We start from the raw sequence: 15,884 nt of genomic DNA on the forward strand, positions 1-15,884 counted from the left end.
AAAACAAAACAAAACCCGCACAGATAATCACGGGGTGGCCCGACCGACCCATTGGACCCGGGGTGAGACCACTTTAAGCCAAACTCCGTGGATCGTCTGACTCCCTGTTGGCCACGCTGGTGTGCTGGGTCTCCAGGGGTTAGCCTGAGCTCTGAATAGCATATAGTACTTCCCTTTCCTGACAGCTGTCCTGGTACATGGCCACATCTCCCTCTGGAGAAGGAGTGGGGCACATTCCGAGCATTCCGAGTACGCGTCGTGAGGCCCTTCGCCAGAGGGACTGGGCTTTCCCAGAGAGAGGGCCTCGGTTCCGTAAACTGGCTGCAGTCTAAGCACAGGGTGTGAGGTCGTGAATCACTACGGAGACACGAATCGCCTTTCTTGGACCAGAATAAGACATTATTCCCAGAACATTGAATAAGGGACGAGTGAGAAAACTTGCCTATTTCACTGCCGTTACATTTCACTGGAGCCCAGTGACGCAGCCTGCCGCCATGACACCGGCCTTCAGAGGGCAGCCACCACGGGGTCAAGGGGCTCTTAATGTCCCGGGGAAAGCAGTGCCCTGTGCGAGACTTAGGGGCTGCTCAACTCGGCGTTGTATAGGAGAGAACCGCTCCAGTCTTCCACCAAGGTGGCCAGTCTGCCCGGGAGAGAGGACGTTTTGGTTTTAAAACCCAGCAGGTCCCGGGCAAACTGGCGGGAGCGCATCACCTCACTCAGGAAGGATTTGTGTAACTCATCTTCAACCAGTGGGGTGTCCAATGAGCGTCCAGGCACAGCACATGCTTAGAGCTCCCAGCCGCTCGAGTGGAGACTTTTACATCCCGGCCCAGTGCGTCCTTACTAACGCGTTTGCCCCGATCCAAGCTTAAATTGCCTTGTTTCCAGTCTAGCCTACCAGAATCCATCCCTAAGGGTTCTTAGGTACCTACTGATCCAAACGGGTGAGATCTTACGGCTGCTTTGCGCGTACGCTGCCCGCCTTCTCCCAAAGCAGACCTTGCAACCGTCCCTCTGGGCTAAGCTGAGATTTAAGCACATGAGGGGCTTGGGAGGGAGTCCTGAGAAAACTGGCATCCCCTTATGAGGTCGCAGAAAAGTGTTTATACAGCAGGATGTTGACTCATCGGAAACAGGAGCCCAGCAGCTTCTGCCAGCGAGAGGCCCCCACGGGCCTTTGGAGGTTCGAAGTCCCCAGCTTCTTGTGTGTTCCCAAACATCTCCGTAGGTCCCACTCATTTCCAGTCAGTTCTTTGTGTTTTTTTTAATGTTTATTTGTTGATTTTGAGGAAGAGAGCACATGCATGTGTGAGTGGATGAGGGGCAGAGAGAGAGGGAGAGAGAGAATCCCAAGCAGACTCAGCACTGTCAGCACAGAGCCTGACGTGGGGCTCGATCCCACAAACCGTGAGATCGTGACCTGAGCTGAAAACCAAGAGTCGGATGCTTAACCGACTGAGCCCCCCAACCCAGGTGCCTCTCCAATCCGTCCTTAATCCCAGCATGGAAGTTAGGAAATTTGTGAGTTGTACGGAATGTCCACTTTGAATCCCTGCAAACCGCTCAATTGTATCATGTATTTGCTCCTCAGTCACAGCTGCCCTGGGGCCACTCAAGAGAAGAGACTCATTTCTGGCTGCCCTACAAGCCTTCTGGTTATCCCAGCATCCTTCACGGGGCAAGACCCTTAATTTAACTTGCTCTCAAAGTCTCTCCAGGGATGTGATCAGAGCCGCATGTACCCTGCAATCACCACAATGTCTGTCACCATTCCTGTGGCCATGGTGCTCAGGGGAAACAGTGGCTTCATGACTCACAACCATGTGCCAGCACTCCCGAGCTACCACAGGTACAGGAGTTACTGTTCAAAACTCTGGGCCAGCAAGGGGGGCCCCGTGCGTCCACCCACGACGTGAGAAACCCAGTCTCTAACTCCCATCTGGAGGTTCAAGTTCCTGGTGCCTTGTGGTAGCAACAAGTATCGATCGGGATCGATAGGTAGAAATCAGAATTCGTGGATGGAGCAAACGGAGAGATTAACGAAGTGGAATAGTTGACCTTGAACCTTGTGGGGTTAGGGGCACCGGCCCCTGCACAGCCCAAAGTCTGCGTATAATTTAGACTCCCTAGAAACTAAACTACGAAGAGCCCACTGTTGACCAGAAGCCTCCCTGATGGCCTAAACTATTAGCACACATCTTGTTGTTATATTTATTACATATGGTATGCTTACCCTAAGGTAGGCTAGAGAAGAGAAAACATTATTAAGAGAATCATAAAGCAGACGGAATGCGCGTATAGCCCTGTATGGTATTTATCGACAATAATCTGAGTACAAGTGGACTTGCGTGGTTCAAACTGTGTTGTTCACGGTCAAGGGTTAACAGCAGTAATGGAAGTGCAGGTGGAATTAAGGCAGGAAATGCAGGTCAGGAGGCAGCCCACACTTGGCAGCAGGAGGTCTGGGGAACCGCAGAGGCAAGAGAAGGGGGGTGTCACCAGGTCCTGCGAGCTCTGGAGCTCCCCGAGGGGTGGCCTTCGAGGCACGGGCTTCCAGAGCAGAGGTGCTGGATGCAGGCCCTGCCGACCTCTCCACTGGGGAGCCCAACAGAAGGCAGCTGGCAAGTTCACAGCCGCGGGTGTCAGGACTGGGAAGGCAGGTAGACAGCATGCAGGGGAGGTGCGGGAAGGATGACGATGGGGCCCCCCTCGTCCTTCTCTACCTGGCTGGTTTTCAGAGGCCGTCTTGGACACACTGGATGAAAGTTTTGCTAAAAGCATCCCTAGGTGTGGAGTTGGCTTTACCCGGCCTGGATATGAGTGCTTCTTTTTTATTTATTTTTTAGTTTTTAATATGTATTCCTTTTTGAGAGACAGAGAGAGACAGAAGGTGAGTGGGGAGGGGCAGAGAGAGGGAGACACAGAGTCCGAAGCAGGCTCCAGGCTCCGAGCCGTCAGCACAGAGCCTGACGCAGGGCCTGAACCCACAAACCGTGAGATCATGACCTGAGCCAGAGTCGGACACTCAACCGACTGAGCCACCCAGGCGCCAGGATATGAGAGCTTCTTATATGGAGAGACTCATTTCTCCTCACATTATGGGAATTTAGCTCGGCGAGTATGCCTTCCTCTCTGTTCTCTTTCTCTTTCCTTGTGTGTGTGGGGGAAATATTAGACTTTCTCATTCTGTCATTGAGACAATTTCGAATGATGGTTGAAACATGATCTCTGATGACCGCTTGGGTTTAAGTCCTACTTCCGTAAGTTCCTAGCTGGGTGACCTCGGACGTGCTACAAACCCCCTCGTCCCTCTGAAATCTCACCCATAAAACGAAGATGATGTTGGTAGTTTGCACGACTGCATGACCTCCTAGGAACAGAAGTTTTCGCTGAAACGGTGAGCATCAATCCCCCTGCTGTTATTGTGGCCTGATCGGAATGCTGTCCCCCCTGTCTTGTGTTAAACTGGCTCCGTACTTACCTCTCTGGGCTGCGTTTGGGTTATTTCCTCAGATGTGTCTTCTCAGTTCCTACTGTAAATTCTTAGTCCCTATTGCTTCCTTTAAAAAAAAGCTGTTTCTAATTTGCTCTTGAATACACATTAACCTTTTATTTAAGATTACTTTTCTCGGGGCTCCGGGGTGCTTCAGTCGGTTAAGTGTCCGACTTCGGCTCAGGTCACGATCTCGCAGTCCGTGAGTTCGAGTCCCATGTCGGGCTCTGTGCTGACACCTCGGAGCCTGAAGCCTGCTTCGGATTCTGTGTCTCCCCCTCTCTCTGCCCCTCCCCCGCTCACACTCTGTGTGTCTCTCTCTCTCAAAAATAAAAACATTAAAAAAATAAATAAAATTACCTTTTTCATTTATAAAGTTTTTTGTTCTTGTTTTTTTTTTTGGGGGGGGTTGTTTTGTTTTTTGTAAACTTAAATGCAGTAAATTGCACAAAGGCGATGCCTGGGAACTTTCACAAGTAAACACACATGTCACCACAGTCTAGGTCAAGATAGTGGACCATTGCCAGCACCTCTGGTGCTTCCTAATTGCCCTCCCAGTCGACAACCACGGAGAATAAAATCTTACCACTGTCCAGTTTCAAGAAAGGGTGGGAAGGCTGGCCATTCTTGTTCCCCAGTCACAAGCTTAAAGTAGTAGCCAAAGAATTGGTTTAAAGCAACCCCGCCAAATCAGCAACGCTACACTCGGAGAGGTCCCTCCCCCAATCTCTAAACCCCACCCTTCCCTGAAACGACAGACAATACGCACCCTCTGTTTTGCTAGATGTGGCTGTGTGCATTTCAAATTCCACGTAATGCGATCTTGAACTTAAGAGGCTTTTCAGAGTCTGGCTTCCATGAGCAGCGTGAGGTCTGGGAGATCCATCTGTGTCACTGCCAGAATCAGAGCTCACAGATGCAGTGGGCATTCTGTGAAGACACTGTGTGGTTCATGTGTCTGCTACACGGCTGATGGTACCTCAACTCCTTCCAGCTTTGGATTATTCCATGTGGAGCTTCTAGAAACATGATTGCACATCCTTTTAGAGTGTATATATAGGGGCGCCCGGGTGGTTCAGTCAGCTAAGTATCTGACTCTTGATTTCAGCTCAGGTCATGATCTCATGGTTCATGAGATCGAGCCCTATCTCAGATTCTGCGCTGATGGTGCAGACCCTGCTTGGGATTCTCTGTCTCCCTCTCTCTTCCCCACCTCTGCTTGCCCTCTTTCTCCCTTTCTCTCTCTCTCTCAAAATAAATAACTGGGGGCAGTTTTTGGGGCCCACTGTTAGGAGCACATTAAGTCTTGTGACTCACAGATACCCAGTCTTCGAAAAAAGCAGAGTCCCAGGCCATCCCCATCATCCTGGTATTTGTACTGTCACTTTTTTCCATTCCCATCTGAGCCATTTTGGTGAAAGTAGAGTGCTTGCCTTGTTTATTTTGTACTTTCCCAACGACTAATGACGGAGAACATCTTTTCTCCCTGTTTTACCCATTTAGAGGTCTACTTTTGAGAAGTGCCTGTTCAAGTTGTTCGCCTATTTTTTTTTTTTCCTCTGGGAGTCTCTATCTCTTTTTTATTACTTGGTAGAATCTCTGCTACATTCTGGAGATCTATATTAAAACATATTCTCCCATTGTATGCCATGGATTTTTGTTTCTAATTTTATTCAGGTACATGGTTATTGAGTATTGAATATACGGTTCCCTGAGCTTTGACAAAGGCAGGTGCCCATGGGCCTGCACCCCTACCAGGATCTGAATCATTTCCACCCAGGCAGAGCTTTGCCTCTTAGCCACATCCAGTCTTTTCTGGCACACATCCTAACGAGGTTGTCACTGTTCTGATTTCTATCACCATGGATTATTCTTTTTGCTTCTAGAAATTCACATGAATAGAGTCTTGTGGTATGTATGCTTTTGCGCGTGGCTTCTTTCCCTCAGCATGCTTTCTAGATCTATTTGGTCATCACATGTATTAGTAGCGTGGTGGATTGTTTTGTGGAGTAGCTATCTGTTGCACAGATACACTTCAACATGTTCATCTTTGTGTGGTCTCCAGTTGGGGACTGTGACGCTCAAGGCTGCCAGGAACGTTCTTATAAAAGTCATTTTGTGGACATGTGTTTTCATTACCTCCCTCAGTGGCACTGGAGAGTAATAGGGTAGAGATATGCATAACTATTTAAGGAAGTAGCAAACCATTTTTACAAGGTAGTCATTCCATTTTGCATTTCCACAAGAAATATAGGAGGGATCCAGTTGTCCCAAACCTTTACAAATGTTTGAGGTTGTTGGTATTTTAAATTTTAACCATTATTATGAGTCCAAAGTGGTTCTCATTTGGCTTTAGGTGGCCTGCACCATTTATCTGTAGAGAGAGAATTAAAATCTATAAACATTTTTATATATTAATTTTACATATATAATGTATACAAACTATATTTTTTTCCTTGATGTATGTATTACAGATATGTTCTCCCTGTCTGTGGCCTGGCTTTACATTTTTTGTGGTATTTTTTAACAAGCAGAGTTTTTATCTTGATGAAATCTTTAATAAATTTGGAACTTTATCTCTCTGTCTCCTCTAAGAAATCATTGCCTCTCCAAGATCTAGAAATGCTATAGACATAGCCTCTCTTAATTTCTACAAAGAACTTGCAAATTTTGATTGGGATGGTGTTGAATCTTTTCCTTCAGTTGGGAGAGCTGACACCATATGAAAAATGAGATTTCCAGTTCATGCAGAACATACACGCCTCTCCATTCGTTACATCTTCCTAAATTAATCCCAAAGATGTTTTATAGTTTTCGGGGTGGTGAGTTTGCAGATATTTCGTCCTATTTATTTACAAATATGCTTTTCTATGATTATAAATATATGTACGTATGTATTTATTTTCTATTTTCTTGCTGTCACTCTGAAGATATACAGTTGAGTTTTGCATATTGAACTTCTATTCTCCGTCCTTGCCAACATCGCTTATCAGTTTTAGATGCCATTTGGTTTTTGTTTTGACAGATTCCTTGTTTTCTTGTTTTGACAGATTCCTTGTTTCCCCCTCCCTGCCCCCACCCCCACCCGCACCCGGAGCGGACAATCCTATATGAAAATGAAGTAAGTTTGGTCTTCCTTTTGAGCCTTTATTTATTTACTCCTTATCTTTTTAAAAAAATGTTTATTCAGTTTTGAGAGACAGAGAGAGAGACAGAGCGTGAGCGGGTGAGGGCCAGAGAGAGGGAGACACAGAATCCGAAGCAGGCTCCGGGCTCCGAGCCATCAGCACAGATCCCGACGCGGGGCTCGAGCCCACGAACCGCGAGATCATGACCTGAGCTGAACTCGGACGCTTAACCGACTGAGCCACCCAGGAGCCCCATTTATTCCTTATCTTTATTGATTCCTTGTCCATGCCTGATTGCACTGGATAGACTCTCCTGCCCCCTCTTCTGTGTACAAAGGAAGAGCAGACATCCTTGACTTCTCCCAAAATTCTAGGAAGGAAGCCTTCGTGTTTTGCTGTTAAGTAATGGAAGCTATAGGTGCTTTTTACAGACACTCTCGAGCAGTTCTGGTGATTTCCTTTCAATTATTAGTGTGACACAAGTTTTCCAGATGAAGAGATGTTGAATGGACCAAATATTTTTTCCTGCACCTGTTGAGATGATCATGAGGTTTTCTCCTTTATTGGTTCATGTTATTTGATTGATACCTGGATGTTACACTGACTTCATTCCTGTGAAGTCCCACTTGCTTATTGTGTAGTTTATATTCAAGTTCCGCTAAGTTCAATTCAGTAGTAGCTTAGTAGGAATTACTATCTTATCTGTGTTTGTGAAGGACGTTGCCATGTTTTTCTGTTTGTTGTTTTGTTTTGTTTTGTTGTTTTTTTCTTTTGGCAACGTCTGCTAATTTTGTTAATTGTACTTTCCACAAGATTTCTCTGTTTAATTTGTTATTGACATAAGGTTTGGTCATAAATTGTTTTTTTCTTTAATGTCCATAGGCTATGTTTTAATACCGAGTCTTTCCATCTTTATATTAATAATTTATATTTTCTTTATTTCTTGGTCAGTTCCTGCAAGGTGTTCTTTAAGTTTTATTGATCTTATTAAAAACCCAAAGTTTGTTTTAATCTTATTAAAAACCCAAATGGAACTTTAGAAATTTTTTTGTATTAAATTACTTCTGCTTTATGTTGGTTATTTACTTCATTCTATTTACTTTGAATCTAATTTTCTTTCTAGTTTCTTCAGGTGAAATTTAAACATCGGACTTAAATTTTTTTTTTTTTTTGTCTTTAGTATAAACATTTAAAACTGCAGATTTCCCCACAAAACATTGCCTTAGAGGCATTTCACAAACTTTTGATTTATTACATTTTTACTATAAATTTGAAAAATCTTTCCTGATTTCTCTTACAATTTCTTCTTCCCTCGTGTTTTACTTAGAAGGTCACAGGACACAAGAGCATAGAAAACTCAACTGTATTTATGGGGCACCTGAGCGATTCAGTCTGTGAAGCACCCAACTCTTGATTTTGGCTCAGGTCATGATCTCACGGCTGGTGAGTCTGAGGCCCGTGTCGGGCTCTGCGCTGACAGCATGGAGCCTGCTTGACATTCTCTCTCTTTCTCTGTCTCTGCCCCTTACCCTCCCCCATGCTCACTTGCACACTCTCAAAATAAATAAACTTAAAAAAATTAATAAAAGAAAAATCAATTGTAATTTTTTAAACTTATTAAGTAACAGTAAGCAACCCCAAAATGAAATTAACTGAACAATTTCATTCACAATAGTGTCAAAAAGAATAAACACCTTGAAATAAATATAACCCAAAGGCGCAAGACTTGTACAACAACATGCATAAAACATTTTGCTCAGAGAAGTAAAAGATCTAAATAAACTGAGATGGTACTCTCCATGTCCTTAGATCCAAAGATCCAGTATTGGCAAGGTGGGAGTTTTCCTCAAATCCATCTGTAAATTCTACACAAGCCCTCTCAAATCCAAGTAGGTTTATGCGTGGAAATGGTCCTAAAATGTATATAGAAAAAGAATAAGGAAGCAGGAAAAGAAGAACCAAGTGGGAAGACACCCACATGACTGTATTTCAAGATATCGTGTAGAGTCACAGCCATCCAGACAATGAGGTCTCGGTTCAAGGAAAAGCATTCAGATGATGGGAATCACGTAACGTGGGGTACTTATTAGGCAATTCGCTTCTTTTGAAAAAAAAATTGCAATCCATGTGTAGTTGACGTACAATGTTATATAGTCTCCGGTGTAAAGAATAGCGACTTCCATGAAGTCTACGCATCACAAAATGCTCACTGCAAGAAATGTAGCCTCCATGTGTTGCCTGATGAGGCTGTTGCAGTATTAGCGACTATACTCCCCGTGCTGTTTTTCTCATCCCCATGACTTATTTATTTTATCTTATTTATTTTTGAATGTTTATTTATTTTTTTTGTTTTTGAGAGAGAGAGAGAGAGGGAGAGAGAGACAGAGACAAGAAGCAGAGACTGCATAATCAGGAGAGGGGCAGAGAGAGGGAGAGAAAGAGAATCTCAAGCAGGCTCCAGACTCAGCATGGAGCCCAGCACAGGGCTCGATCCCACAACCCTGGGATCATGACCTGAGATGAATTGAAGACTTGGATGCTTAACCAACTAGGCCACCTAGGTGCCCCAGTGACTTATTTATTTTATAACTGGAAGTCGGTGCCTCTTGGTCTGTTCCTCCTACTTTGCCCTTCCCCCACTCCCTCCCCTCAGCAACCACCAGTTTGCTCTCCGTATTTATGAGACTGTTTCTGGTTTTGACAAAAATGTCAAAAGAATTCAATGGAGGAAAGAAGAGTCTTTTTAACAAATAGCGCGGCGACAATCGAATATCTACGTATATAAAATAAAAGCAACGTACATGTTTATCTCATACTATACACAAAATTTAACTCAAAATGCACTACAGACTTCACTATAAAAGTGAAAGCTAAAAATCTTCTAGAATCAAGCATAGATGAAAATCCTTGTAACCTTGGGCTGAGCAAAAGTTCTTAGACGTTATAGCAAAAGCGTGATTGCTGACAAAAAAAAATGTGGTCAATTGACTTTATCAAATTACAAACTTCAGCCCTTTCTGAAAGGCATTCTTAAGAAAATAAAGTAATTGCTTGCCTACCATTAAAAATATCTGCAAATCATATCTCTGACAGAGGATCTGCGTCTAGAATATGTAAGGAAACCCTGCAACTCAATAAGAAGGAAAATTAATCCGATTAAACAAAAAGCTTGAATCGACATTTCACCCAGGAAGATATAGATCCACATAACAAAAGACACAAGAAACATGCCGGGTCCCAGTAGTCCTGTGGGGATTGCAGAGGAAACCACGGAGCAATGCCATTTCACACCCACGAGGCCAGCCGTGCCCGGGGTGGTTGAGGATATTGAGAAACTGGCTCCCACCGTGAACACTGGGAACGCAGCAGGACACAGTCACTGTGGAAAACAGGTGGTCTGTCTTAAAAAGTTCAAGTTATAACCCCACGATGCCACTCCCCCCAGACTGACCCGAGATGATTGGAAACAAAGGTCTGTGCATGGATGATGACAGCGGCCCCTACGTGGGAACAATTTCAATGCCCATCAGCTGGCATATGGCTGAACAAAATGTGGTCTTTCCAGGCAATGGGATATCAGTCGGGGATTAAAGGAAGACACTACAAGAGAGCCGAGGTTCACAGACATTATTCTAAGTGAAAGAAGACAGGTGTCAAAGACTTCATATTGCACAACTCCCTTTACATGAAACACCCAGAGAAAAGGCACAGTGACAGTGACAGAAAGCAGGTCGATGTTCTCCTCGGGCCGGTGGTGGGAGTGAGGATTCGCCGTATATAAGTCTGGTGGAAACACCACGCGCTGTGTTTTAAAACTGATCGTGCAGATGTTTGCACAACTCTTTAAACGACAGCGGGAAGAAAAGACGTGTATTGTTTCATTTCCAAATACATGGAGATTTTTAAAGATTTCTTACCGTTATTAATTGTAATTTAGTTTTCTTGAAATCGGATAGCATGCCATGTAAGATTTTCATCGTATGAAATTCACGGAGGCGTTTCCCAGCCCAGCGAATGACCTACGTCGGGGACCATCTCACGGAGAGCGTCAAGAATGTGCCTCATGCAGTTGTCTGGTGCAGTTTCTAGAAACGCCTACTAGGTCAGTTAGCTTGACTCTGCTCTTCAAATCTTTGTTAGGTTTTTATATCCTGTTTTTTTTTTTTAATTTTAAATTGTTTTATTGGGGTGCCTGGGTGGCTCAGTAAGTTAAGCGTCTGACTTCGGCTCAGGTCACGATCTCGCGGTCCTTGAGTTCGAGCCCCGTGTCGGGCTCTGTGCTGACAGCTCGGAGCCTGGAGCTGCTTCGGATTCTGTGTCTCGCTCTCTATCTGCCCTTTCCCTGCTCATGCTCTGTCTCTCTCTGTCTCTCAAAAATGAATAAACGTTAAAAAAATAAAAATAAATAAATTGGTTTTATTTATTTTATTTTATTTTATTTTATTTTATTTTATTTTATTTTATTTTTTGCTATTTGTTCTATCCAATATAAGTGTGGATTTGTCTGTTGGTTTTTGTCAGTTTTTGCTTCCTGGACTTTGTAGCTCTGTTAGTAACTGGGCTCAGATATGATGTATCCTTGTGGTACCCTGGCTATTGCGTCCTGATAAGATTTCCCATTTCATCTCTAGTTGCGAAACCCTCGTCTTGGACTGGATGTTATCGGATAGATTCTAGCCACACTAGAAACCTAATGTCTGCTGTTGGCTTTATATCCTACCTCCCATTTTTTGCTTTCAATTGATCCATCTTTATGTTTAGGAGTTTTCTCTTGTAAATAGCCCATAGTGAGTTGCATCTTGCTTTTTGTTTTGTTTTGTTTTTAACATTTATTTTGAGAGAGAGGGAGAGAGAGAATCCCAAGCAGACTCCACACTGTCGGCCCAAAGCCCAACATGGGGCTCAAATTCACAAACTGTGAGATCATGAAGTGAGCTGAAATCAAAAGTTGGACGCTTAACTGACTGAGCCACCCCAGGTGTCCCGAGTCTGCCTTTTGATACATTCTGATAGTCTCTGTCTTTTAATTGGAGTGTTATTTACCATTTACATTTCATGTAATTATTGATTTGGTTGGGTTTACTGTACTTTTTTTGTTCTTTGCTCTCTCTGGTTTTTGTTCCTCCCCCCGCCACCGCCCTGTCCTGCCTTTGACACAACACAATTCAGAATTTCGTTTTATTTCGTCAGCTGATATGCTAGTGTTATGCGTGTGCGTCTGTGTGTGGTTTAAGTGCTCAGGGATTTCAGGATGCATCCTTAACTTCTCTCAGTCTCTGAGAGGTGATATTGAACAATCACACCTAAAAGATGTAAGAGGCCCACAGCAACGTCATGCTGTTTGAGGGCCCCCGCCCCTGCCTCTGTGTTGCTGTCGCCCTCATGTACGTTGCAGCTCCGTGCACCGTAAATCCCACCCCATGATGTTATTACAAGATCACTTCTGTGAACAGTGGCTCCCCTGACGTTTCTCGATTCCTCCTGCAAATCTGAAAAGGACGCCCATTAGCGTTTCATATGTTGTGGCTCATTGGTGGCTAATCCTCTCACCTTGCTCTTATCAAAAATCGTCTTTCTGTCTTTCACACTCATTTTGAAGTCCATTATGCTGGTTATGTAATTCTGGTGTGAGTTTCCTTTCCGTCAGCACTTTGAAGGCACTGGGGTGCCTTTCTTCTCGGCTCCAGAGTTTCCGATGGGTCCTCCGTACGCGGCTAACATACGTTTTCTCACTATTACTTTGAAGACTTTCTCTTCATATCTGACTTTCATCTGGTGGTCTGTGATTATGCATAAACATGGCTCTGTCTGAATTCATCCTGCGGGGGAATCTTCTTAGATTTTATTCCCATCAAATTCAGGAAAAACTTGACAATTATTTTTTCAGACACTCGTTTGCAGTCCACTCCCACCCTCCCCTCCCCGTGGGTCTTCAGGCACTTGCTAGACCACGTGCGTTATCTCAGAGGCCGTTCAGGCTCTGTTCATTACTTCTGTTCAGACTTGTATTTATTTATTTGTTGGTTGGCTTGTTTGTTTTTTTCTCCAAATAAGATAATTTACGTTGTTTTGTCCCCACGGTCCACGTGTCCTTCTGAAATATGCAATCTCTCTTGATTCCTTTTGGTGAATTTTCAAAATTCAGATATGGTACTTCTGTATGGTTCTTTGCTACCATAGTTCTTTCTCTGTTGAGATCACTGTTTGTTCACTCACTACAGCCCTCCTTCTCTGTAAATCACTGTACGTGTTGAAAACTGCTAGTTAAACAGCCTCGCTTGCCATCCCACTTAACATCTCTGTCTCTTGATGGCTTCCTCCGTCACCCATGGGGCACCCATTCCCATCCCTTCTTGTGGCTGGTAATATTTTTATTATTCTCTGGACACTGTGGTGACACATTTCAGGGAAAGTCGATTATGTCCCCTGCCTTACAAGGGGGGGTGAGATTTTTTTCAGTGTGTGTTCTTTTTCCCCCTAGAAGGAAGGCAGATCTGTTTTATTTTGTCAGGCTCTTTTACTTCATTACAGTGAGTGGACCTTGGCTGGGTCGTCAGTCCCGGTGCGTGGTTCTTGTCTCAGACCGTTTCCCTTACTCTCAGGCCTACAGACGCTGCAGGTCTCGGGCTCTTCTGGGTTCTCCTTCGAATGACCAAGATGCTCAGTGGGTGTCTGCACTGGGCACGCCTGGACCCCAGGCTACTCCAGCATGGGGGCGGGGGGGCTGAGTCTCCAGACACTTCTTGGCCCCCAGCCGCCACCCCTTCACCCCCTCAGACTCTCACGCTGGCGTCTGTAGCCCAGCCATTGGCCTCGGGACTCACGTCTCCAATCCAGCCCCACCTCCTTACCTCTGTCAGGCCCGGCTGCACTTGGGCCCCAACTCACAGCTCCTGGCTGGAAACTGGCCCAGGCCCACGTGCTCGGCCTCTTTCTGCTGAAGTCTGCTTTCCAGTTGATTGAGGCGGAGAGCAGTCCTTTACCAGTGACTGAAGATGGCAATACGTCCGTATTGTAACTGGTACCTTTTGAAGAAACTGGTGTTGTTTCTTGAAGTAGAATCCATCCAGTGTATCTGTTTGGGTTGATTTAAAAGCCCCTGTGTTGGGGCGCCGGGGTGGCTCAGTCAGTTGAGCATCTGACTTCGACTCAGGTCATGATCTCATGGTTCATGGGTTCGAGCCCCCCGTCGGGCTCTGTGCTGACAACTCGGAGCCTGGAGCCTGCTTCGGATTCTGTGTCTCCCTCTCCCTCTGCCTCTCCTCCATTCAAGCTCTGTCTCTCTACCTCTCAAAGCTAAATGCACTTCAAAAAGAATTTTTTTTTTAAAAATTAAAAGCCCCGGCTTGCTAAGCCAACCCCACAACACCTCAGCACCCGTTTCTCTTGGTGACTTACGAGTGGCATTTTCCTGTTTCTTCTCGTGGCTGAGAACATTTTTACTCCACTTGTATTGCAGCTCATTTCACGGAGACCAGCATGCTCTTGTCCTTGAAGGCAACCCCGTGAGCATCTCCAGCTGGGGGACCGAGCCCTGCAGGCTGGTGGGGGGCCCCCACCATGCATCTTTTTCAACTTGGGTCTGACCCGCTCCCTTCCCTGCTCAACGCTCCTCCGTGGCCCCGCAGCATCCCACCCACTGGTGACACCGGCCAGGACCCGGGGCTACTGTATCAAAGGACCACAGAACTTTATTGTCTCCCAGCTCCGGGGTCTACAGGTCTGGGACCCAGGTTTCAGCAGGGCTGTTTCTTCCGAGGCCAGGGGGAAGAAACCGTTCTTGGCTGCTGGCAGCCTCAGGCATTCTTAGGTTTGTAGATACCCACTTTCTCCCCACATCTTCATGCTGTCTTCCCTGTGCATGTCTGTGTCCCAGCATCCTCTTTTTACAAGGACACCAGTCATTGGATTAGGGCTCAGTCGGATGGGCTCATCTTACCTTGATCCTCTGCAAAGACCCTGTTTCCAAATGAAGTCCATTCGTAGGGACTGGGGTTCAGGATTCAGTATTTTGGGGGGCACAACGCACCCCACAATGTCTGCCTCGCAGCCTCCACCTTGCCACGCCCCACTCTGCCCCCAGACCTTCTTTCTGTGCCTGCACCCGTGAGCCCTTGTTTGCCCGGAGCCTCCCCAGTGCCTGGGATTCACCCCTCCCACGCCCTTCACGGACCCACCAACTTCTGCGCCTCCCGCCGCTCCCAGCCTGAAGGTCATTCCATTGCGGAGAGAGCCCCGGACCCCAGTGTTTGTCACACATCATGTCCACGCCACCCTCTGCTGTCACACGCATTCCCTCACCGGTCACGGGGCTTCTCCTGATTTGCGACGCTCTATCGAGAGCCAATCCACCATCTGATGTCTTGGCCAACTGATCGTGTCCTGACCGTGTTCACGATAGTTGCTCTGGGGCCCGGAATGATGTCTGGTGCACAACATGCACTCCATCTTTGGGGCAGCTTTTGTAGGAGTTTGCTGAATCCGACTCGAGTGCTCATTCTGTGAGGATTTGGGCAAGGCTCGGTCTGTGACGCCGATTCTGACGTGCTGCATGGGGACCTAATAAAGAGGGTCACTGTCGTGTGTAATTGCCCAGGGAGCATCGTTCCCGCTGCTGTGTTCATCGGATGTCCCGCCAGGGGCCGTGAAGACATTCCCGCTGCTCTCTGGGGAAGCACTTCCTTGGGACGTGAGAAAATGAAGTGCTGTCACTTCCTTGGGAACAATGTCAATTAGAAGTCCAGGAGGGAAGAGGCACCATTTCGGGGCTTTATTTCCCCTGAGAACGTGCCTGCCTCATTCAGAAACCCAAAGGCGCTGGGGAGCCCGGGGCTTGTGGACCGCTGCCCTCAGGGCCAGGCGGACACCAGGATGGGGACTGCCGGGCGGAGCCCCTCCCGGACACGTCCAGGCCAGGGGCTGCGCTGGCCGAGGACAGGGCACCCATTTCAGGAGCTGGCAGCACCTGGGCCGGCCGACCGAGAGCCGTGGGGGCCTCATCTTCGTGGTGGCACCTGCTTGTGACGGGGGGCGAAATGGCTCAGAGGTCCGCCAGCTGGGCTTTGGTTAAAAACACGGCTGCCTGCCCACAAAGCAGCACCCTGACCGGGTGGAAAGTGTTCGTTGCAGAAGGACAATTAATGACACAAAGGCCGTATACCGAACACGTTGCATTGCGTTCCAATATCGCACACGGTGCGTATACTCCGATGCCGAGGTCGTTACGACGATGAGCAGGGCCCTCCGTGCCCGCTCGGACC

Source organism: Prionailurus viverrinus, chromosome B4 (assembly GCF_022837055.1).
Source record: "Prionailurus viverrinus isolate Anna chromosome B4, UM_Priviv_1.0, whole genome shotgun sequence".
In the NCBI taxonomy this organism is placed as follows: Eukaryota; Metazoa; Chordata; class Mammalia; order Carnivora; family Felidae; genus Prionailurus; species Prionailurus viverrinus.